Source organism: Trachypithecus francoisi, unplaced genomic scaffold, assembly GCF_009764315.1.
Source record: "Trachypithecus francoisi isolate TF-2019V2 unplaced genomic scaffold, Tfra_2.0 Lachesis_group1, whole genome shotgun sequence".
NCBI lineage: Eukaryota > Metazoa > Chordata > Mammalia > Primates > Cercopithecidae > Trachypithecus > Trachypithecus francoisi.
The window spans coordinates 167,042,959-167,066,380 of NW_022681454.1; the positions used below are offsets into that span (position 1 = coordinate 167,042,959).

The 23,422-nt window shown below is 40.2% G+C and overlaps 1 non-coding gene across 1 annotated transcript; it reads right to left on the reverse strand.

Annotated features, from left to right (window-relative positions):
* Positions 1–291: 291 nt before the first annotated feature.
* LOC117086469 lies at positions 292–393 on the reverse strand. The gene has a single exon (XR_004438378.1). It is a non-coding gene; the product is annotated as a U6 spliceosomal RNA (small nuclear RNA).
* Positions 394–23,422: the final 23,029 nt, after the last annotated feature.

Sequence of the window (23,422 nt, forward strand, 5' to 3'; positions counted from 1 at the left end):
TGCTGGCACTTTAGCATGAAACAAGACAGCGACACCTAACTCTACTAATAGTCACTGCATTCTTTGATGCTATGCACTCAAGGGGGAAAAAGCCAATTTTAATGAAGAATGGTCGTGAAAGAATCAATAAAATTATTGCTTTTATTAAATCTCAACCTTGAATATATATCTGTTTTGGTTTTGGAGGAGGAGTTGGGAGTAGGATTTGAAGCAAGAAGGTTTCTCAGTTAGGCAAGTTACCTCACTCATCACAGCTCAGTTTCCATACCCATAAACATTAGAAAAGGAAAGCAAAATATAGAACTCTGCACAAATTTGCATGTCATCTTTGTGCAGGAGTCCTGCTTGTCTGTGTCATTCCAATTTTAGTATAAGTGCTGCTGAAGCAAGCACAGTGTACATGTTTTTAATATTCTGTGACACAAAATGAGAAGCACATATAAAGTACCTCTGCTGTGTACTAAAGCAAGACAGTTGTCAGGAGGATAAGAACTTTTTGTGCTTATTTGTGTTATGAGCTTAATAAGCCTCATTTTTTTCATAGACTGCCATCTTTACTTGAAAGAATGACTGATGGACTATTGTTATTTGGATTGAATTTTGGCAGATATTTTCTCTAAAATGAACAGTCACTTCAAGGAATGTTGTCAGTGATAAAATCTTGAGTTTACAAGTGAAAATATGAATTTTAGAAAATTTTTATCTGCCACTGTGAGCTTCATAGCTTCTGTCTTAGGCAGTTCAGGCTGCCATAACAAATTGCCATAGGTCAGCTGGCTTAACAACAGACATTTTTTTCTCACAGTGCTGGAGGCTGGAAGTCCACGATCAGGGTGTTAGCATCGCAGGGTTTTCGATGAGGGCTCTCTTCCTGATTTATAGACAGCCACCTTCTTGCTGTGTCCTCACATCGTGAAAAGAGGTCTAGCTAGCTTTCTGGTTTCTTCCTATAATGCCACTAATCCCATTTATGAGAGTTACACCTCATGACTTAACTATCTCCCAAAGGTCCCACCTCCAAATACCATCACACTGGGATTAGGATTTGAATATGTGAATTTTAGGAAGACACAAACATTCATTGCATTACAGCTTCCCAATACTTAGAGACATTTCGGATGAGATCAGCGATATTGTTATTAATGATTGCGATTGTAATATGTCAACATTTGTGCAAGATGGATCGATGGATTTTGATGAAACAGGAACACAAAGTTCACTGATTTGTTTTCAGATACAGCATTGTAAACAAGGCTTGAGAAACTACCACGTATCAAATTGTGGTGCACATCAAAAAAAGAATAGTTTCAATTATCTGAACAAGACAATCAGGATCTGGCCGGGTGCAGTGGCTCACTTTTAGTTTCTAATTTTAGTGTAAGTGCTGCTGAAGCGAGCATAGTGTACACGTTTTTAATATTCTGTGACACAAAATGAGAAGCACATATAAAGTACTTCTGCTGTGTACCAAAGCATGACAGTTGTCAGGAGGATAAGAACTTCTGTAGTTATTTGTGTTAATTAATCCCTGTAATCCTTGGTCTCACTTTGGGAGACCAAGGCAGGCGAATCACCTGAGGTCAGGAGTTAGAGACCAACCTAGCCAACATGGTAAAACTCTGTATCTACTAAAAATACAAAATTAGCTGGGCGTGGTGGCATGCACCTGTAATCCCAGCTACTCGGGAGGCTGAGGCAGGAGAATCACTTGAACCAGGGAGGCAGAGTTTCCAATGGAGCGCCACTGCACTCCAGCCTGAGCAACAAGAGTGAAACTCTGTCTCAAAATAAAAAAGACAATCAGGATGGTGGATCACCTTATCCTACAGCGACCCAAATTATAATAATGCAACTTCTCTTCATTTTAGTTTCCTCTGGCTTCTCTAGCCAAACCTATCAACCCAAGGCCAGCCGGAGTTGGAATGAGGCATCTGCTGGCCTGGCCATCTGCCATCCTCTTGAACATCTTTGTGCTACAGACAAACCAGAACAAAGGGATTCACTGTATAGAGACAGTGCTTCAGTCCTATGAAATGGCTATCATTGTCCCAGGAAAACCTTAGGATCCTGGCTTACCCATCCTGTCTTGTTGAAGGATTGCTTTTCAGTTTAAGTCATTACTTCTGTTTTGCTCTAGTATTTACAGAAAGAAAACCGACAAGCCTGAAATGACCCTTCTGCGAACAAGGTTTTATGCCAGGATTTGAAACACGGGAAAAGTTGTGTCCCTAGAAAAGTAACTCTAGCCTAGGATTTATTTTTATTTTTATTTATTTTTGCATTCAGAGAGGAATGACGATGTCATCCATGTCCTTACACACATCTTAATTTGTGGATTTTTTCTTACTTAACTCTCTTAATTGGATGAAAGTATGCAGCTGATGATTTATGGATCTCTAGTTGTGCCAGGCATCATTTTAAATATGCACAGCTGCTCTGCAGTAGTTTAACTTGGCAGGTAGTATTAAACCATTGAGTTGTGTCATTTATTTGTATATGCATACAATAGCCTCCTTGTACAGGTTCTTCCAAAATCTCTACAGGAATGGTTTAGGACCATGTGTTTAAAGAGTCTCAGAAAGTATTCTTTTGGAAGATTTTCAGTTTCCAGAATAAAGAATGAGATAGCATTTTGCAAAGTTGCTAAGTTCCCAAGGGAGTCACAGAGACAGGCTGAAGTGGAGAGGCTAACAAAGTGAGAGGTCTCCAGTGTACGTTTGGGAACTCCAATTTCAGTGGTCATTTAGGCAATGTAGGACATGTTACTGCTGACAACACCCTCACTTTCACTATAACACATCTCAGGGAAGCAGCTGAAAGAGGCGTGTGATCTAATACAAGTTGTTGCAGGCAAAAATAACTTGAGAAGCTCTGTTGACAATAAAAGTCTGGCATTCGCAGTAGTGAACAATGTTATCTTCAAATTCAAAGGACTCTGAGATTTGTCACTGTCATCCTTTGTAGTCAAGGATGATACTGTTGACACTGTGGCTATCCCTGTATGCAAGTGTGACTGAAAATACCCGAATGTGACAGATGATAAGGCTTTTCTGCAGACCATACATGATAAATCTTTTTTTTTTTGTTTGGTTTGTATCTCTTTGTCTCCCAGGGCATAGCTGGCCTTGTCACAAAGTCATTATGTCTCTGTCTGTACCAGACCTTGCTGCTCTGGCACTGGCCTCTTGGCTCTTGCATTCCAAAAACGCGGCTTGAATTGCTTGAATGTCTCTCTCCTGAACTTTTATGAAGATTACACTTCCTACCTGGTCTGCTTACTATCGTCCATGCCAAGGCTAGCCAGGCACATGCCACACCTCCTTCCCATGCTGTGACTTCTGTGAGAATTATGTTGAGGTGGGCTGTATTTCTCAATAGCTTCATTCACTGGTGATTTTATTCTGCCATGTGACATTTTTGAGTGTTCTCAACTGGAAAGATCTTAGGTGCTGAGATAATTCCCCCTGCATGCTCCTTCTCAGTTTTGTCTGTCCTAGCAATAGGAATAGGAAAAGCAGAATAGAATAGGAAAAGCAGAGAAGCTGAGATATGCCTCTCCTGTAGGTGGAATAGTCACACATTATATAGTTTGTTGAGAAAAAAACTGTTTAAACTGATTAAAAAATTGTTTCCAAATTAGCCTTGTATTAGTCTGTTTTCACACTGTTATAAAGACATACCTGAGACTGGGTGATTTATAAAGGAAAGAAGTTTAATTGACTCACAGTTCTGTATAGCTGGGGAGGCCTCAGGAAACTTACAATCATGGTGAAAAGTGAAGGGGAAGCAGACACCTCTTCACCAGGTGGCAGGGAAGAAAGCAAGCACAGGGGAAATTGCCACTTACAAAACCATCAGATCTCATGAGAACTTGCTCACTATCATGAGAAAACCATGACGGAAACCCCCATGATTCAATCACCTCCCACTAGGTCTTTTCCTTGACATGTGGAGATTACAATTCCAGATGTCATTTGGGTGGGGACACAGAGTCAAACCATATCAAGCCTGTACTCCGGATATTTTTTTTGAAGCTGAAAGTCCGCAAAGACTCATCTCTGGAGCTTGATCCTGGGTGTTCCTGAGCCATTGCAAATATCTTAGAGAACCTTTCTGTGCTAGTGGCTCAGATGACTTGTATTGGGCAGTGATTAGATGACAGCACGGGGCAGCACTGGGATCTCATACTGATAGCAAGCACTACTAGCGATTGGTTACTTTGCTTCTTTGGCTTTTTACATGTGGATTCAGGATGGGGATTATGAAGGATATTAAAAGGGCTCCTTGACTGTGCCTTAGCCTTAAAACTTCCTGCAGGAGGAACTGCAGATTCTCTCAGACTCTCAGATAGGGAAACCCAAAAAACCTCACTAGCGATTTAACCTCTGGGTAAATTGCCTTATCAGATCTTCTTTGAGAAGACCCTCAACTCAGAGTAGTTCCATGCATAACAAGAGTATGATGAGGTTAGCTGAGACATAAGAAAGATGAGAAGCGAGACCCAGTCTGGGTCATTGGGCCTCTCCAGAGGGGAAATGCCTGACCCAGGACATCCCAAGCAGCAAAGGGATCCTCGGTGTCCAAGAAAGAACACCTAACCAGGAGAGAGAAGGGAACTGAAAGTAGGAGAGGGGAGGAGCTAAAGACATACTTTGCCCACATCACAATTTTGCCTCTCTTTGGTTTGACGTTATCCAATATAGTCCCATCTGACATATTTTTTGAAGCTGTTTCTCCAAGAAATGTCTCTGAATCAGCTTTAAGCTCTCTTTGGACCTCCAAGGACACTAGAAGTCAGGCACAGATTCCTTAAGATCCAGTGTACATATCAACAGCCTCTGATCTCCTAGTTATCCTGGTTTTTTGAGAGGAACTAAGAGGAAAGGGAATAAGAGTAAGCCAGCATCTAGTATAAGGAATGCTTTGTTGTTCCCATTATATAGATGAGGAAACTGAAGTTTAGTTACTGGACCAGGAGCATATAAGAGCTAAGTAGCAAAGCTGAAATTGAAACTGAGACCCATCTGCTGAGGTGAGCAGCCCCACAAGTTAGCTCCATTCAGAAAGCTGCCTGAATTTTATTCCTCCAATTCTGTCACAGAGCTTTAGGGTTATTCTCAAAAGTTCTGACTTTACCAAGAAGATAACACATTCTCCTCATGAAGTTCAAGAGACCACTGACTAAAGAATGGGCCTCAACTCTATCTCTAATGGCCTACTAAAATAGTAAAGAGGAGTATTGCTACAGTGGTACCATTTTATTTTATTTATTTTTACCTTTTAATTTTTTTGAGACAGAGTCTTGCTTTATCACCCAGGCTGGAGTGCAGTGGCACGATCTCAGCTCACTGTAATCTCTGCCTTCCAAGTTCAAGCAATTCTCGTGCTTTTAAATACTACCTCTGTCCATTGGCTTTTTTTGAAGGTATCATGCAAAATTTGCTTGTTTGCTTTGTTGAATCAAAGTAATACCCTTAACCTCCACTATGTGTGTTGAACAAGAGGTCAGAAGGAAATAGTTTCTGAGGTAGCTCTTGCAAGAAGATCTTAATAAGTTTGGGTTGATAGGCATCCAAGAGTTTACTGATTTTAAGGATGCCATCTCTCTAAAATTAATGTATGCCCAATAGGTTATCCCATATAGTTTCCTTCCTTTTCCATTGAATTTCTAACTGTTGCAAGTCACCATCTTCATGACATGTGACATACTAGGGCCCTTTCCGCTTTACAAAGCTCTTCCTCATTAACTGTGTCATGAAATCTCAAGGAAGCCCAGGGAGAGAGTCAAAGCCTGAGTTATTCCATGTCAATCAGGTGAAGAAACAGAGACAACAAAAACACATGCTCTCCTGAAGGTACCCAAATTAGTAAATGGATTCTAGGACTAGAATCCATAACTCTAGTGCTATTAGCATTCTCCTACCTTGATCTCTTCTCCATAGTACACAAAAGGGTTTATTAAGCATCACACTTGGCCTGATGCGGTGGCACACACCAGTAATCCCAGCACTTTGAGAGGCCAAGGCAGGTGGATCACCTGAAGTCAAGAGTTGAAGACCATGGTGAAACCCCATCTTTATGAAAAATACAAAAAATTAGCTGGGCATGGTGGCACATGCCTGTAATCCCAGCTACTCGGGAGGCTGAGGTGGGAGAATCGCTTGAACCCAGGAGGCAGAGGTTGCAGCAAGCAGAGATCGTGCCATTGCATTGCAGCCTGGGTGACAAGAGCAAGATTCCATCTCAAGAAAAAAAAATCACACTTTCATTTAGAGCAGAGTGATGAGCAGCAATGGTCATTTGAAGCTGAGATCTCAGACAATGGAGCTGATGGGGTGTGAATACCTCTTGCCTTAGCTTGGAATTGGTCCTAAGGATTTAAATCATGGCTGAACACATGACTGGGGTACAAGACAAAGGACACCAAGGTTGGAAGCTAGATCCAGCCTGATTTTTGGCAGTGCTGGTGTGCTATAGTTGAAGTGTATGTGTCTCTACAAAATGTTTACATTGGAACTTAATATCCAGCTCTAGTAGTTCATACTAATAGTATTAGAGGTCTTTTAGGAAATGATTAAGTCAGAAATGTTTCATTATCATAAATATGATTAGTGACCTTATAAAAGAGGCTTCAGAGAGCTGCCTGGTCCTTTTTTTCTTCCATTTCTTCCACCATGTGAGGACATGGCATTCCTCCTCTCTGGAGGATGCAGCAACAAGGCACCATTCTGGAAGCAGAGAGCAGTGCTCGCTGGGCACTGAATCTGTGGGCACCTTGGTCTTGGACTATGAGAATTAAATTTCTATGATTTATAAACTACCGTGTCTGAAGTATTTTGCTATAGCCACACAAATAGACTAAAACATGGTAGAACTCAATGCTCTAAAGCATTTTCAAAGTACCTGTGAAATATTTTTTGACATAACAAGACTATGTTCAAAAGGTCAGAAAATATCTGGAAAAGCCATTCTTCATTGGGTTGATATAAATATTCCTAAGACACATTATGCACATGTAAGTTTGCATGAATCATTCAAAACATATAATTGAATTCAATGACTTAAAATGGGTTTTCTCTTGGACTATATGGTCACACATGTGGATGGATTGTACTCCTCACTTTTTAATGTTTTTAAGTGTCAAAAAGACGTAAAATGGCATCTCTCTAAGAAAATGCGGTTGATGATATACTCTATCCTCAATGAAAATTGGGTCTGTATATTAGTTATGAATAAGTTCACTACATACAGAAAATAAAAAATAACAGTGGTTTAAAGGCAACTGAAGTTTATTTTTTTCTCATGTAAAAGAGGTTGGGAGATAGTTTGTTAAAACCTGTCATGGTGGCTTCATGGTATCAGGGGCTCATGCTCTCCCCTTGTTACTCCATTATGCAAGGATTCTATTTTCAAATTTGCCTCATGGTCCAACTTGGTTGCTAGAGCTCCAACAATTAAATCTGCAACCCAGATAATAAAAAGGAAAAGGGGGCAAGAAGAAGGAAATGCTCTCCCTTCCACTGCCCCTTATATCTCATTAGCTAGAACCCAGTAATATAACCTACAAGACAGGCTGAAGAATATACATTTGACCCTTGAACAATGTAGGGGTTAGGGGGATTAACTCCTCCATGCAGTCAAAAATCAGCATATAATATGGACTCTCCCAAAACATACTTGTTGACTGGAATCCTTACTGATAACGTAAATTGTTGATTAACACATACTTTGTGTGTTGTATGTAGTATGTACTGTATTCTTACAGTAAAGCAAGCTAGAGAAAAGAAAATTTTATTAAGAAAATCATAAGGAGGCTGAGCGCGGTGGCTCATGCCTGGTAATCCCAGCACTTTGGGAGGCCGAGGTGGGTGGATCACCTGAGGTCAGGAGTTTGAGACCAGGCAGCCAACATGGTGAAACCCTGTCTCTACTCAAAAAATACACAAATTAGCTGGGCATGGTGGTGGGCACCTGTAGTCCCAGCTACTCAGGAGGCTGAGGCAGGAGAATCTATTGAACCTGGGAGGCGGCAGTTGCAATGAACCGAGATCGCATCACTGCACTTCAGCCTGAGTGACAGAGTGAGACTTCATCTCAAAGAAAAAAAAAAAAGAAAATCATAAGGAAAATGTATTTACTATTCATTGAAGGGAAATGGATCATCAGAGAGGTCTTTATCCTCATTATTTTCATGTTGAGTGGGCTGAGGAAAAGGAGAAGCAAGAGGAGGATGGGAGGGGTTGTTCTTACTGTTTCAGGGGTGGCAGAAGCAGAAAAAAATCCACATATAAGTGGACCCACGCAGTTCAAACTTGGGTTGTTCAAGGGCCAACTCTATTATTTTAGCTAGCCATAATGTTCTCAGATAAAACAAAAATCAGTGTTCTTTTTACAAAGGAAAAAATGCAGAATTAATATTTAGAGGCAATTAGGCATCCTTATCACAGTTTGGTTCTCAAACCCATTTCCTGGATTTTATTCCCTGTGCTCCTCACATTCATTCCTTTCCTGTTCCCTCTTGTACACATGTATTTGTTTTTAAAGACCCTACTGCTCAAAATCCAGGGCCATGCAGAGCAGAAAGGATGAGTATGGATTGAAACTGAGTCAAACTGGAGAGTTTGTTGCTGTGATGATTTTGTCTTAGTTTCAATATCATTTGTATCATCAATAAAACTTATTGTGTACTTAGAATATATAGGGGAAAATATCAGACATGTTAAGAAATACAATACAGATTTCTGTCTCTAATCTCTGGCTTTCTCATTTAGAGGAACTGAAGCTCCCATGAAAAGATAATGTCAAGAACTGTGAAAGGTCTGAGATTTTTACCCTGCAGTGTCATGGATGCTGGCAGAAGACACAGGACTCCTGGGTCACACATAAAGGCCTTTATTACAACCATAGCAATAGCCACAGTATCAACTTTTTCTTGTGACTTCCCCAGGCCCAATTCCCAACAGGTGACACAGATGGCCATTTGACACCAGCACATGAAGTAGATTGCATTATAGGAGAGAAACCTGGAGCTTAAGGAACCCATGTCTTAATGGGCAGCAGGCATGCCTGCCCTTTTCTCCAGAGAGAGACTTTGTTTTCATATTTTAAGGCTATCCCCTATATAAACATCCTTGTAATCATAGTTCAGAATAAATGCAGTCAGTATATCTGCTGGCAAGAGGTGCAGAGATATGGGAAACCCATGGACAACTGTCTCCATCAGATATAAGGCAGTACAATCATGCATCACTTAATAACAGAGATGTTCTGACAAATACATCATCAGGGGATTGTGTCATTGTACGAACATCATAGAATGGACTTACACAAACCTAGATGGTAGAGCCTACTACATACCTTGGCTATAAGGTAGAGCCTATTACTCCTAGGCTGCAAACCTGTACAGCATGTTACTGTGCTGAATACTACTGGGAACTGCAACACAATGGTAAATATTTGTCTATCTGAACATATCTATACATAGAAAAGGTACATTAAAAAATATGGTGTGATAATCTTATGAGACCACTATCAAATGTGCGGTCTGTCGTTGACTAAAACATCATTATACGGTGCGTGACTATGTATGCCAAGTACTACACAAGTACCAGAAATACCAAATGTGACAAACATTCACCTGAGTAAGAATTGAGTGGCTAGTTGCGGTGGCTCATGCCTGTACTCTCAGCACTTTGGGAGGCCGAGGAGGGTGAATCACTGGAGTTCAGGAGCTCAAGACCAGCCTGGCCAACATAATGAAACCCCATCTGTACTAAAAATACAAAAAATTAGCCAGGCATGGTGGCACGCACCTGTAGTCCCAGCTACTTAGGAGGCTGAGGCAGGAGAATCGCTTGAACCTGGGAGGTGGAGGTTGTGGTGAGCCAAGATTGTGACACTGCACTCTGGCCTGGGTGACAGAGCAAGACCCCATCTAAAAAAAAAAAAAAAAAGAAGTGAGCACTGGAGGCTGTGCGATCTGGGAAGGCAGCTGGGCCAGGGAAGGTGGAGATTGCTTTTACTTATTCAAGTGGGTGTGAAGACAGACATGTAGCGATGCAGTTGAAAACCTACAAAAGACAAGTTTGGTGGAAGGGAAAGTTCATGTAGGAAAGCTGAGGGAGGTTAGGATTGGTTTCTGGAAGGCCTGGAGAAACTTTCCTACTATAATGAGGAGAAATAGTAACAGTGCTAATTGGTAACACAGAGGAGGATGGGTCAGAGTGGGGGAGGTTAGGGGCAAGGCAAGGAGATGAAGGGAAGGTATTGCAGGAGTCTGAGCATGAAGTATGGAATACCTGAATTTGTTCTGCATGTGATATATACCTGTATTTACTCAATTTTATTTTCTTCACCAAAGAGTACCAAGGCAAACTCGGTAGGTAATTTTGTATATTTGAGGATTGATTTATAGTATCATTAATAAGTCTATTACTTTAAGTGGCACTTCATAGCCTTTCTCATCCAAGAGGATGTCATCCACATGTGCTTAGAGCTGGATTCTGCCATACATTTTGGGATCAGGCACTTCCCTGAAGGTGTTATGGGTCAGGTCTAGGAAGCTCATGGGCATACCCTTCTGGCCAGGATAAGGGAGAGATTTGTTGTGGGGCAGACGGATAGAAGTAACACCTATTGCACATGGAAGACCAGTTACAGTACCAGGTTCAACATGAGAAAGTTAGTATAAAGGACATTCCTCAAGGAAACTTAGGGTACTAACAAGCAAATGGCTTAAACAGAGGAACCCTTGATAAAGTAAGTGCTAAATAGCTATTTCCTTAACCTTAGTATTGGAGATTGGAATTCTGTGTTCTGTAGTGGTTTCTTATTATTCTTATGTACTAGTCTTGGCTCCCTGGTTGTAAGAAATGTGGGTAAGTCTCACACCTGCCTCTCCAAAAATGAATGAAGTGACACCTTAAATGTACCCCAGCCTTGCATCACCCTCTGGGGGCCTCCCACAATCCTGGGTCCTCAGCGATTCTATGGTGAGGCCACTAGATCACCACCAAAGGCTTTGGCAGACCACCATGTAAGCAAACCCTTAAATATTTTTAACAGACCCAAGGCTGACAGGAGTCAAACTTTATATAATAAGGGGGTATTAAAAACACAGCTATTTCCAATAATTCATTATGCACATGCTCATAAACACATTACACTTGTCACAGAACATATACCTGTAATGTGCTTTCCAGCGGGGACTAAATAACACTTAATGAGAAGGCTGGCGGTGTTTTTTGATGTCATGAACCCCAAGGTTCCAGCAGTGAAGGGGCATCAGAGATGGTAGTCTTTTCGGTGGGAAGTCCCCTGGCCATTGGCTGCCTATGGTGTGTCAGCCACAGGTTGGGAACCACTGCACTTGGTGAAGGAGCAATTTCCCCCGTGGCCTTACTCAGACCCATCATTAGACAGTTTCCTGAAAGTAAGCCTGAAAGTTTGCACAGTGGCCAGTGTAAGCCTTCAGGGAGAATTGGAGTGAATATTGCAGGCTCATGTCAAGAAAAGGAATCATATGTCATATGTGAAAAAAGCAGTCAAAGTGCCAGTGTACTGATGGAAAATGACTGCACCCAAAGCATTGTCTTTCATTGTGGATACCACACTCAAAAAGGGATATATGTATTTTAAGTGTACAGAGGAGAGATACATTCAGAATAGGTTAGTAAGGCGAACCAAGCCACGTCACCTTGGGAGCAGTTGGAGGAACAGGATGCATGTGGAAAGACCTGGGAAGCCATGCTAGTTGCCCTCAAATATTTTGAGGGTTGTCGAGAGGAAGATTTTCCCAGAAGCATGGTAGGCAGAAATCAACAATAAAGGATGGAAACCACACAAAAAAGATTTATAACAGAGAGGGGGTCAAGGGGAACCTGATCTAATAGCACTTTTCAAGAACGGGTGACTTGGGAGATAATTGACTTCTCTGTCATTTGAGACATCCAAGCCTTGACATCACAACTACATTGAAAGAATATTGCAATAGGACTCAAGCAGCTGATCATGGAACTAAGTGACTTTAATTTTCAACCCTAGGACTCTTGATTCTATGTACACAGAACTCGAATCTTAAGTAGAGTGTTCTTGTGAAACCCCTACAACTTTGATTGAAAATATATACTGAATTAAAATCTGCATGGTAATAAGTTTCTTTTTAGTGAACAGGAAACATGCCAAAGTATATCTTAACATTCAGTTGTAGATAATTATGTGAGCTGATTTTGTGTCAATGAATCTGAAGGTCTGATTTGGTCTTAGAAAATCATAAGACACCCCAAGACTTCTAGGAAGTTACCTTTTCCGTTTTTAGCATTTCATTTGATTGTCTGTTATCACCTGTAACACACACGTGTGTACACATACAAACGCTGCTATAATTAACATTTTGGGTTCCTTTATCATTTTTTTAAACCTCAAACTTTTTATTATGTAATGTGCACCTACTTGTAAACATCCCTGAACATCTCAGAGGTCATAGGTAGAAATGCTGTATTTCTAGCACTGGTAAGGTAAATCTATGTACATGGAACTCTGAGACTAGGCACAAAAATTAGGTAGAAATTAGAGAAAGCAGCTCTAAGCGTTGACAAAAGAAAAAGTAGAAAGAGTAGGGAAAGTTGCTCTGCTCCAAAGAGATAGGACTGAAAGGTTTTTGCTTGGTGTCCTAGAAGATAACTTCCCTTCTTGTGCTTCATTAGGGTAGAGGAGATGAGAGGAGCAGGTATCAGAGTCCCTGCCTCCCAGGGATTCTCAGCCTAGAGACTGGTTTACTGTACTTGCTTGCTTTATGGGCAACAGTTGACTTTGCATCTCAGAGGAGCTGTGAAAGGGTCAGAGAGGTTCTTTACTCTTTCTCTACATCAGAGGCCAGAAAGAGATAGAAGAGAATTAGGAGCAAATGTATTTGTTTCCCTGCCACCCAAACTAGTATCAAAATATGCTGAAGGCCAGGGTGGCTTGAGCTCTTCCACAACCCATGGCACTTAACAAAACATCTGCAGAGGAAAGTGTACCAGGGCAGAGGGGACTTTTCCACAAAGCACGGTCATGCCCTGCACAACAACTGAGGAATGAAGTATTTAGGAGTCTTGTAGGAAAAGCCAACAAATTCTGAAGACAGAAAGGCACACAATAAACGGTGTTCTGTTAGGGTGCTGATAATGTTGATGACACTCAGAAGCAAGGAAAAAGAGGATGTTCTCACATTTCAGAAGATTCTGGAATAGAGCTAATTCCTGGTGTTTTTTTTTTATTGTTCTAAAAAGAAAAGTTTTTTTTGTGTGTGTGTGTGTTTTCCATATAGCGTCAAAGAATTGGGTAACCATCTTTATCAATTAAAAACATAATTGATCCCTGCAGCCTGGCTGTTGTGCAGACAGTCTCCCACTCTCTTCCCCGAGAGGTGTCTGTCCCCGCAGATGTGGGCTAGCAAGGCTGGCACTCGGTGACTGTGAGATTGCCTTGAAACTGGTGAGTAGAAATTCTTTTGTTATGCTACTTATAACTTAGGTTTGATCTATGGGACCTTGACATTTTTAGTACTTCAGGCATTTCTGCATGCTTATAAAAGGTAACCCTAATCTTATTGCCAGCTAAGGAGTGAGTGACAGTTACACTTACACTACCTGGAGAGCTTGATTCATAGGTGCTGCCCATCCTGTATTGGTGTCCTGTTGTCCCTTTCCCCCAGTCCCTACACCCGACCCCCGCATCCTCCTCATTTCTCCCTGAAGGAGTCCTAATGTTTTCTTGTTCCCTGAGAACATTCTATTGGTAAAAGGTGTGTCTATGTCTTCAACTACAGGAAGAACTGTGGGTTTCTCCAGATTCTAGGGGTACCTGGCAGGCATGAGAGCACTCTCAGAGACAAGGCTTTGCTGGGCTATGAATAGAACGCCCTTCGAGTTCCCCTGAAAGGAGGATGGGAAGCTCTAGATCCCTAACTGCCCTCATGGTACACAGGACTGGCTGAAATAATCCAAATTCAGAAGTTGAGTGTTCACGCATAGGGCCATAGGGACCTGAGGTAAAACAGGGTGAGTCCAGCCATCCTGATAATGTCTGAGGGGAATTCAAGAGCATAAAAATTAGCCCAGTGAGTGAAAGCAAAAATCAGATTAATAGTGACTGATTGTTTGGTCCTGCACTTGCTCTACAGAAATATAATGCAAGTCACATACGTAATTTTAAATGTTCTAGTAACCACATCAAAAATAATAAAAAGAAACAGATGAAATTAATTTTAATATTGTATCTTATTTAACCTAACATGTCTAAAATATTATTACTTTCTTACAAACAAGCAAAAACTGAAGGAATTTGTCACCACTAGACTGGCTTTACAGGAAATGCTCAAGGGAGTTCTACATCTGGAAGTGAAAAGACAATAATCACTATCATGAAAACACACAAAAGTATCAAACCCACTGGTAAAGCATATACACAAAGGCGAAAGAGAATAAAAACTTATCACTACTGAAAACCACCACATCATGGTGATAAATAATAAGAGAGGAAGAAAGGAACAAAGGATATATAAAACAACCAGAAAACAATTAACAAAATAAGAGGAGTAACTCATTACTTATCAATAATACCTTGAACATAAAGAGCTTAAATTCCCCACTCTTAAGTCAGCTTGTGGTGAATGTTGCCTAGCCTGGTAATCAAATGATACAGACTGGTTGAAAGGATTAAGAGAAAAAAACATGACCCACCTATGTACTGCCCACAAGAAACTCACTTCACTTATAAAGACATACATAGACCCGAAATGAACGGATGGAAAAGATTCCTCACAGACAGAAACAAAAAAATAAGCAGGAGTAGCTATACTTAACATAACATAAAATAGACTTTAAGTCAAAAACTGTTAAAAGAGACAAAAGTTACTATGTAATGATAAAAGGATCAAAAGGATCCTTCAGCAAAAGAATATACAACAATTGTAAATAAATACACACCCAACATAGGAACACCCAGATACATAAAGCAAATATTGTTATATCTAAAGGGAGATATAGACTTCAAGTTCATAATAGTTAGGAACTTTAGCACCTCGCTGTCAGAATTGCACTGATCATCTAGAAATAAAATCAACAAAGCAACACTGTATTTCAGTTGTATTTCAAATGAACCCAACAGACATTGATAAAACACTTCATTCAACAGCTGCAGAATGCACATTCTTTTCATCAGCACATGAAACATTCTCCAGGATAGACGATATCTTAGGCCACAAAACAAGTCTTAATGTATTTAAAATAATTAAAATCATATCAAGTATCTTTTCTCAGCACAATGGAATAAAACTAGAAATCACTAACAACAGGAACTGGTGAAACTCTTGAATACATGAAAACTAAACAACATGCTCCTGAGTAAACAATGGGTCGACAAAGAAATTAAGAAGAAAACTTAAAAGTTTTTTTGAAACGAAAGAAAATAAAAACACAACATACTCAAATTTATGAGTTACAGCTAAAGCCAGTCTAAGAAGGAAGTTTATAGAAATAAACACCTACTTCATAAAAGTAAGGAGATTTCAAATAAACAACCTAATGTAGGAGCTAAAAAAAAGTTTATCTCAGGGAGGTAGAAAGTACGATGATGATTACCAGAGGCTGGGAAGGGGGTTAGGAGGTTGTAAAGAGGTTGGTTAATGAGTACAAAAGTACAGTTAGATGGAAGAAATAAGTTCCGGTGTTGGACAGCATAACAAGGTAACTCTAGTTTACAATAATTTATTATAATAGCCAGAAGATTTGAAACGTTTCCAACACAAAAATATAATACATGTGTGAGGTGACTGATATCCTAATTACTCTGATTTGATCATTACCTTATACTCATGTATGGAAATATCACAAATGGAGGCGGGGCAAGATGGCGGAATAGAAGGCTCCACCTATCATCCTGTCCCCGCTGCACCCTCAACCCCCTGCAAGGACACCAACTTAGGAACCATCTATGTAGAAAAAAAATACCTTCATAAGAACCAAAACTCAAGTGAGCACTCATAAGTACCTGGTTTTAACTTCATATCGCTGAAAGAGGCACTGAAGAGATTAAAAAAACAGTCCTGACTCGCCACTGAATTGCCAAGACACCACCCCTGCCCCACCCCAGACAGCAGTGAGCCCCAGTGCTGAACTAAGTTCAGAGATGGTGGACTCATGGGGCATGCGACATACTGAGACACCAGCTGGGGCCGCCAAGGAAGTGCTGGCATCACCCCTCCTCTAGTCCCATACTGCACAGTCACAGCTTCAAAAGAGACCTTCTGGTTTCACTTGAGGAGAGGAGAGGGAAGAATGAGGAGGACTTTGTCTTACATCTTGCATACCAGCTAAGCCACAGCAGGATAGGGCACTGGTCAGACTCATGAGGCCTCCATTCCAGGCTCTTGCCCCAAGGCAATATTTCTAGACACACCCTGGTCCAGAAGGGAACCCCGTGCCCTGAAGGAAAGGACCTAGTCCTGGCAACATTTATCACCTGCTAACTGAAGAGCCCTTGGGCCCCAAATAACCAGCAGTGATAGCCAGGTACTACATTGAGGGCCTTGGTGAGCCTCTGAGATGTGCTGGCTTCAGGTATCAACACTGCCACAGTGGGTAAAGGACCAAGTGAGCTCTTAGGGTTCACGATTCCAGGACTTGATTCTTGGATGGCATTTCTGAACCTGCCCTGGGCCAGAGGGGAGCCTGCTGCCCTGAAGTGTGATTACCATGCTAGGCAACATTCACCACAAGCTGACTTAAGAGACCTTGGGCCTTAAGAGATGATCAGTGGTAGTCTGGCAGTGCTTCTCATGGACGGGGTGATGGTGCCTATGGGGAGCAGGGGTGTCCTCTACTTTTAGAAAGGGGAGAGAAGAGTGGGAAGGACTGCGTCTTGTGGTTTGGGTGCCAGCTCAGCCACGATACAATAAAATACCAGGTAGACTTCTAAGGTTTTTGACTGTAGTTCCTGACTCCTGGATGGCACTTCTGGACCCACCCAGGGCCTGGAAAACCTTGCTGCCCTGAAGGGAAGAACACAGACCTGGCTGGCTTTGCCACCTGCTGATTGTAGAGCCCCAGGGCCTTGAGCAAACATAGACAGTAGTCAGGAAGTGGTTATAGCAGGCCTTGGGTGAGACCCAGCACTGTGCTGGCTTCAGGTCTGACCGAGTTTAGCCATAATGGTTGTGGTCATAGGGGTACTCGTGTTACTCCACTCCCCAGCTTTAGGTGGCTCAGAACAGAGAGACTCTGTATGTTTGGGAGTAAGTAAGGGGAAAGAACAAGAGTCTCTGCCTGGAAATCCAGAGAATTCTCCTGGATCCTGTACAAGACTATCAAGGCAGTTTCTCTACGAGTCTGCAAGAACCACAGCATTACCGTGCTTGGGGTGCCTCCTAAAGCAAAAGCTGTTTAGATCATAACACCTGAGTCTTTCAAATATCTGGAAAGCCTTGCTAAGAAAGACAGCTATAAATAAACTCAGATAGTAAAGACTAAAATAAATACCCAATCCTTCAATGTCCAGACATCAAAGAACATCTGCTAGCATCAACACCATCCAAGAAAATGTGACCTCACCAAATGAACTAAATAAGGCACCAGGGACTGATCCTGGAGAAACAGAGATATGTGACCTTTCAGACAGAGAATTCAAAATAACTGTGTTGAGAAAACGCAAAGAAATTCAAGATAACACCAAAGGAATTCAGAATTCTATCAGCTAAATTGAACAAAGACATTGAAATAAAAAGAATCAAGCAGAAGTTCTGGAGCTGAAAAATGCAATTGGCATACTGAAGAATGTATCAGAGCCCTTTAATAGCAGAAGAAAGAATTAGTGGGCTTGAAGATAGGATAGCTGAAAATACACAGTCAGAGGAGAAAAAGATCCTACAGGATCTATACAGAAAATAGCCTTAAAAGGGCAAATCTGTAATTGGCCTTAAAGAGGAGGTACAGAAAGAGATGGGGAAGAAAGTTTATTCAAACGGATAATAGAAAACTTCCCAAACCTACAGAAAGATATCAATATCCAAGTACAACAAGGTTATAGAACACCAAGTAGATTTAACCCAAAGATGACTACCTCAAGGCATTTAATAGTCAAACTCCCAAAGGTCAAGGATAAAGAAAGGATCCTAAAAGCAGCAAAAGAAAATAAACAAATACCATACAATGGAGCTCCAATACTTCTGGCAGCAGACTTTTCAGTGGAGATGTTACAAGCCAGGAGAGAGCAGTATGGCATATTTAAAGCACTGAAGAAAAAAACCCTCTTACCCTAAAATAGTGTATCCAGTGAAAATATCCTTCAAACGTGAAGGAGAAATAAAGATTTTCCCAGACAACAGAAGTTGAGGAATTTCATTAATACCAAACCCATCTTACAAGAAATGCTAAAGGGAGTACCTCAGTCAGAAAGAAAAGGATATTAATGAGCAATAAATAATCACCTGAAGGTACAATACTGACTGGTAATAGTAAACAGAAAAACATAGAATATTATAACACTGTAACTGTGGTGTGTAAGCTACTCTTATCTTAAGTAGAAAGACTGAAAGATGAACCAATCCAAAATAATAACTACAGCTTTTCAAGACATAGTACAATAAGATATAAATAGAAACAACAAAAAGTTAAAAAGTGAGGAGATGAAATTACGGCAAGCTTTTATTAGTTTTCTTTTTGCTTGTTTGTTTATGCAAATAGTGTTAAGTTGTTATCAGGGTAAAATAATGGGTTATAATACAGTATTTTCAGGCCTCATTGCAACCTCAAACCAAAAAACATACAATGGATACACAAAAATTAAAAAGTAAGAAACTAAATCATATCACCACAGAAAATCATCTCCACTAGAGGAAGGCAGGAATGAAAGAAAGAAAGACGAGAAGACCAAAAAACAACCAGAAAACAACTAACAAAATGGCAGGAGTAAGTCCCTGCTTATCAATAATGACATTGAATGTAAATGGACTAATTTCCCCTTTGCCTTGACAGGCTCTACACTGCCCTGTGGAAGAGCTGCCTTGGGTATAGGATTAAGGTTGTGGACCCTTCCTGGATTCTGAGAATTACCACAAACTTGCATTCCTGGAATACAGGTTTTTATTTTTATTTTTATTTATTTATTTATTTTTCAGTCAAAGAGGTTTAATTTATTACTAAGAAATCAGAAAATTTTGGCATCTACTCTTGCATGCACATAATAGCTGAACAACATATATATCATAGCCTGAAAAGAGGACTTAATGCCTAGAAAAATAAAGAAGCACATCTATATTAATTAGAAAAAAAAACACCCTTAGAAGAATTTGCCTGCTAAAGCATTTCACTTACAAGTACCTGGAAGTGACTTTTATCAGAATAGCATCGTGTGCTAAAAAGTGTGGATTATATCACTTACTTAGAGTATTAAATTTAATAACCCCCATTGACAAAAACATAACACCCAGTAAAGTAGGTAAATTGGTAACAGGCAGTTGGGTAACTTCAAAGTCAGATGTTGGTTCAAACACGCATAAGGCCATTTTAATGGTTCAATTTTACAGCCCATCATTCTTGCATCTTGCCAAGAGAGTGGGAAGGAATTTTTTATAAACATAATTCCAGCATAACTCTCATAGCTGAATAATGTCAATTTCTTTGATAGGACCAACAAATAGATGGTTTTTGCAGCTATCTCAAGATATTTTAAATTACAGTAGGAGTAACTTTATTGCATTTCAAAATTTGAAGTTTAAATATTGTAATGTCAAGTTAGTAATAAATCAAAATGTATACCTAAGGTTTACCTTTTAGAGAATGTTGCCCCCCAAAAATATTTTTAAATCATGTATCAAATTTCAATTATCCACAGGTCACCAAAAACCTGCAATGTGAGGATCATTCACAATATTTGAATCAAAGCTAATTTTTCCTTGACATCTTAAGTCACTGTGTATAAAGTCAGCCTCCTGAGGAGCTAGAATTACAGGTGTCTAGGAAAGGTTTTAGAGATGATCAGCAGTTGGCTCTCTCCAGCCCCTATCTATCTGTTATCTGAAATTTTACCACCACAACACCTTTTTTTTATCCTTTTTTTAAATTATACTTTAAGTTCCAGGGTACATGTGCATAACGTGCAGGTTTGTTACATATGTATACTTGTGCCATGTTGGTGTGCTGCACCCATCAACTCGTCAGCACCCATCAATTCATTATTTATATCATGTATAACTCCCAATGCAATCTCTCCCCCCCCCCCCTCCCCATGATAGGCCCCAGTGTGTGATGTTCCCCTTCCCGAGTCTAAGTGATCTCATTGTTCAATTCCCACCTATAAGTGAGAACATGCGGTGTTTGGTTTTCAGTTCTTGTGACAGTTTGCTAAGAATGATGGTTTCCAGCTGCATTCATGTCCCTACAAAGGACGCAAACTCATCCTTTTTTATGGCTGCATAGTATTCCATGGTGTATATGTGCCACATTTTCTTAATCCAGTCTGTCACAGATGGACATTTGGGTTGATTCCAAGTCTTTGCTATTGTGAATAGTGCCGCAATAAACATGCGTGTGCATGTGTCTTTGTAGTAGAATAATTTATAATCCTTTGGGTATATACCCAGTAGTGGGATGGCTGGGTCATATGGTACATCTAGTTCTAGATCCTTGAGGAATGCCATACTGTTTTCCATAATGGTTGAACTAGTTTACAATCCCACCAACAGTGTAAAAGTGTTCCTATTTCTCCACATCCTCTCCAACACCTGTTGTTTCCTGACTTTTTAATGATTGCCGTTCTAACTGGTGTGAGATGGTATCTCATTGTGGTTTTGATTTGCATTTCTCTGATGGCGAGTGATGATGAGCATTTTTTCATGTGTCTGTTGGCTGTATGAATGTCTTCTTTTGAGAAATGTCTGTTCATATCCTTTCCCCACTTTTCGATGGGGTTGTTTGTTTTTTTCTTGTATATTTGTTTGAGTTCTTTGTAGATTCTGGATATTAGCCCTTTGTCAGATGAGTAGATTGCAAAAATTTTCTCCCATTCTGTAGGTTGCCTGTTCACTCTGATGGTAGTTGCTTTTGCTGTGCAGAAGCTCTTTAGTCTAATCAGATCCCATTTGTCAATTTTGGCTTTTGCTGCCGTTGCTTTTGGTGTTTTAGACATGAAGTCCTTGCCCATGCCTATGTCCTGAATGGCACTACCTAGATTTTCTTCTAGGGTTTTTATGGTATTAGGTCTAACATTTAAGTCTCTAATCCATCTTGAATTAATCTTCGTATAAGGACTAAGGAAAGGATCCAGTTTCAGCTTTCTACTTATGGCTAGCCAATTTTCCCAGCACCATTTATTGAATAGGGAATCCTTTCCCCATTTCTTGTTTCTCTCAGGTTTGTCAAAGATCAGATGGCTGTAGATGTGTGGTATTATTTCTGAGGACTCTGTTCTGTTCCATTGGTCTATATCTCTGTTTTGGTACCAGTACCATGCTGTTTTGGTTACTGTAGCCTTGTAGTATAGTTTGAAGTCAGGTAGCATGACACCTCCAGCTTTGTCCTTTTGACTTAGGATTGTCTTGGCAATGCGGGCTGTTTTTTGGTTCCATATGAACTTTAAAGCAGTTTTTTCCAATTCTGTGAAGAAACTCATTGGTAGCTTGATGGGGATGGCATTGAATCTATAAATAACCTTGGGCAGTATGGCCATTTTCACGGTATTGATTCTTCCTATCCATGAGCATGGTATGTTCTTCCATTTGTTTGTGTCCTCTTTTATTTCACGGAGCAGTGGTTTGTAGTTCTCCTTGAAGAGGTCCTTTACATCCCTTGTAAGTTGGATTCCTAGGTATTTTATTCTCTTTGAAGCAATTGTGAATGGAAGTTCATTCATGATTTGGCTCTCTGTTTGTCTGTTACTGGTGTATAAGAATGCTTGTGATTTTTGCACATTAATTTTGTATCCTGAGACTTTGCTGAAGTTTCTTATCAGCTTAAGGAGATTTTGGGCTGAGACAATGGGGTTTTCTACATATACAATCATGTCATCTGCAAACAGGGACAATTTGACTTCTTCTTTTCATAACTGAATATGCTTTATTTCTTTCTCTTGCCTGATTGCCCTAGCCAGAACTTCCAACATTATGTTGAATAGGAGTGGTGAGAGAGGGCATCCCTGTCTTGTGCCAGATTTCAAAGGGAATTTTTCCATTTTTTGCCCATTCAGTATGATATTAGCTGTGGGTTTGTCATAAATAGCTCTTATTATTTTGAGGTATGTTCCATCAATACCGAATTTATTGAGCGTTTTTAGCATGAAGGGCTGTTGAATTTTGTCAAAAGCCTTTTCTGCATCTATTGAGATAATCATGTGGTTCTTGTCTTTGGTTCTGTTTATATGCTGGATTACGTTTATTGATTTGCGAATGTTGAACCAGCCTTCCATCCCAGGGATGAAGCCCACTTGATCATGGTGGATAAGCTTTATGATGTGCTGCTGAATCCGGTTTGCCAGTATTTTATTGAGGATTTTTGCATCGATGTTCATCAGGGATATTGGTCTAAAATTCTCTTTTTTTGTTGTGTCTCTGCCAGGCTTTGGTATCAGGATGATGTTGGCCTCATAAAATGAGTTAGGGAGGATTCCCTCTTTTTCTATTGATTGGAATAGTTTCAGAAGGAATGGTACCAGCTCCTCCTTGTACCTCTGGTAGAATTCAGCTGTGAATCCATCTGGTCCTGGACTTTTTTGATGGGTAGGCTATTAATTATTGCCTCAATTTCGGAGCCTGCTATTGGTCTATTCAGGGATTCAACTTCTTCCTGGTTTAGTCTTGGGAGAGTGTAAGTGTCCAGGAAATTATCCATTTCTTCTAGATTTTCTAGTTGATTTGCGTAGAGGCATTTATAGTATTCTCTGATGGTAGTTTGTATTTCTGTGGGGTCGGTGGTGATATCCCCTTTATCATTTTTTATTGCGTCTATTTGATTCCTCTCTCTTTTCTTCTTTATTAGTCTTGCTAGCGGTCTGTCAATTTTGTTGATCTTTTCAAAAAACCAACTCCTGGATTCATTGATTTTTTGGAGGGTTTTTTGTGTCTCTATCTCCTTCAGTTCTGCTCTGATCTTAGTTATTTCTTGCCTTCTGCTAGCTTTTGAATGTGTTTGCTCTTGCCTCTCTAGTTCTTTTAATTGTGATGTTAGAGTGTCAATTTTAGATCTTTCCTGCTTTCTCTTGTGGCATTTAGTGCTATAAATTTCCCTCTACACACCGCTTTAAATGTGTCCCAGAGATTCTGGTATGTTGTATCTTTGTTCTCATTGGTTTCAAAGAACATCTTTATTTCTGCTTTCATTTCGTTATGTACCCAGTAGTCATTCAGGAGCAGGTCGTTCAGTTTCCATGTAGTTGAGTGGTTTTGATTGAG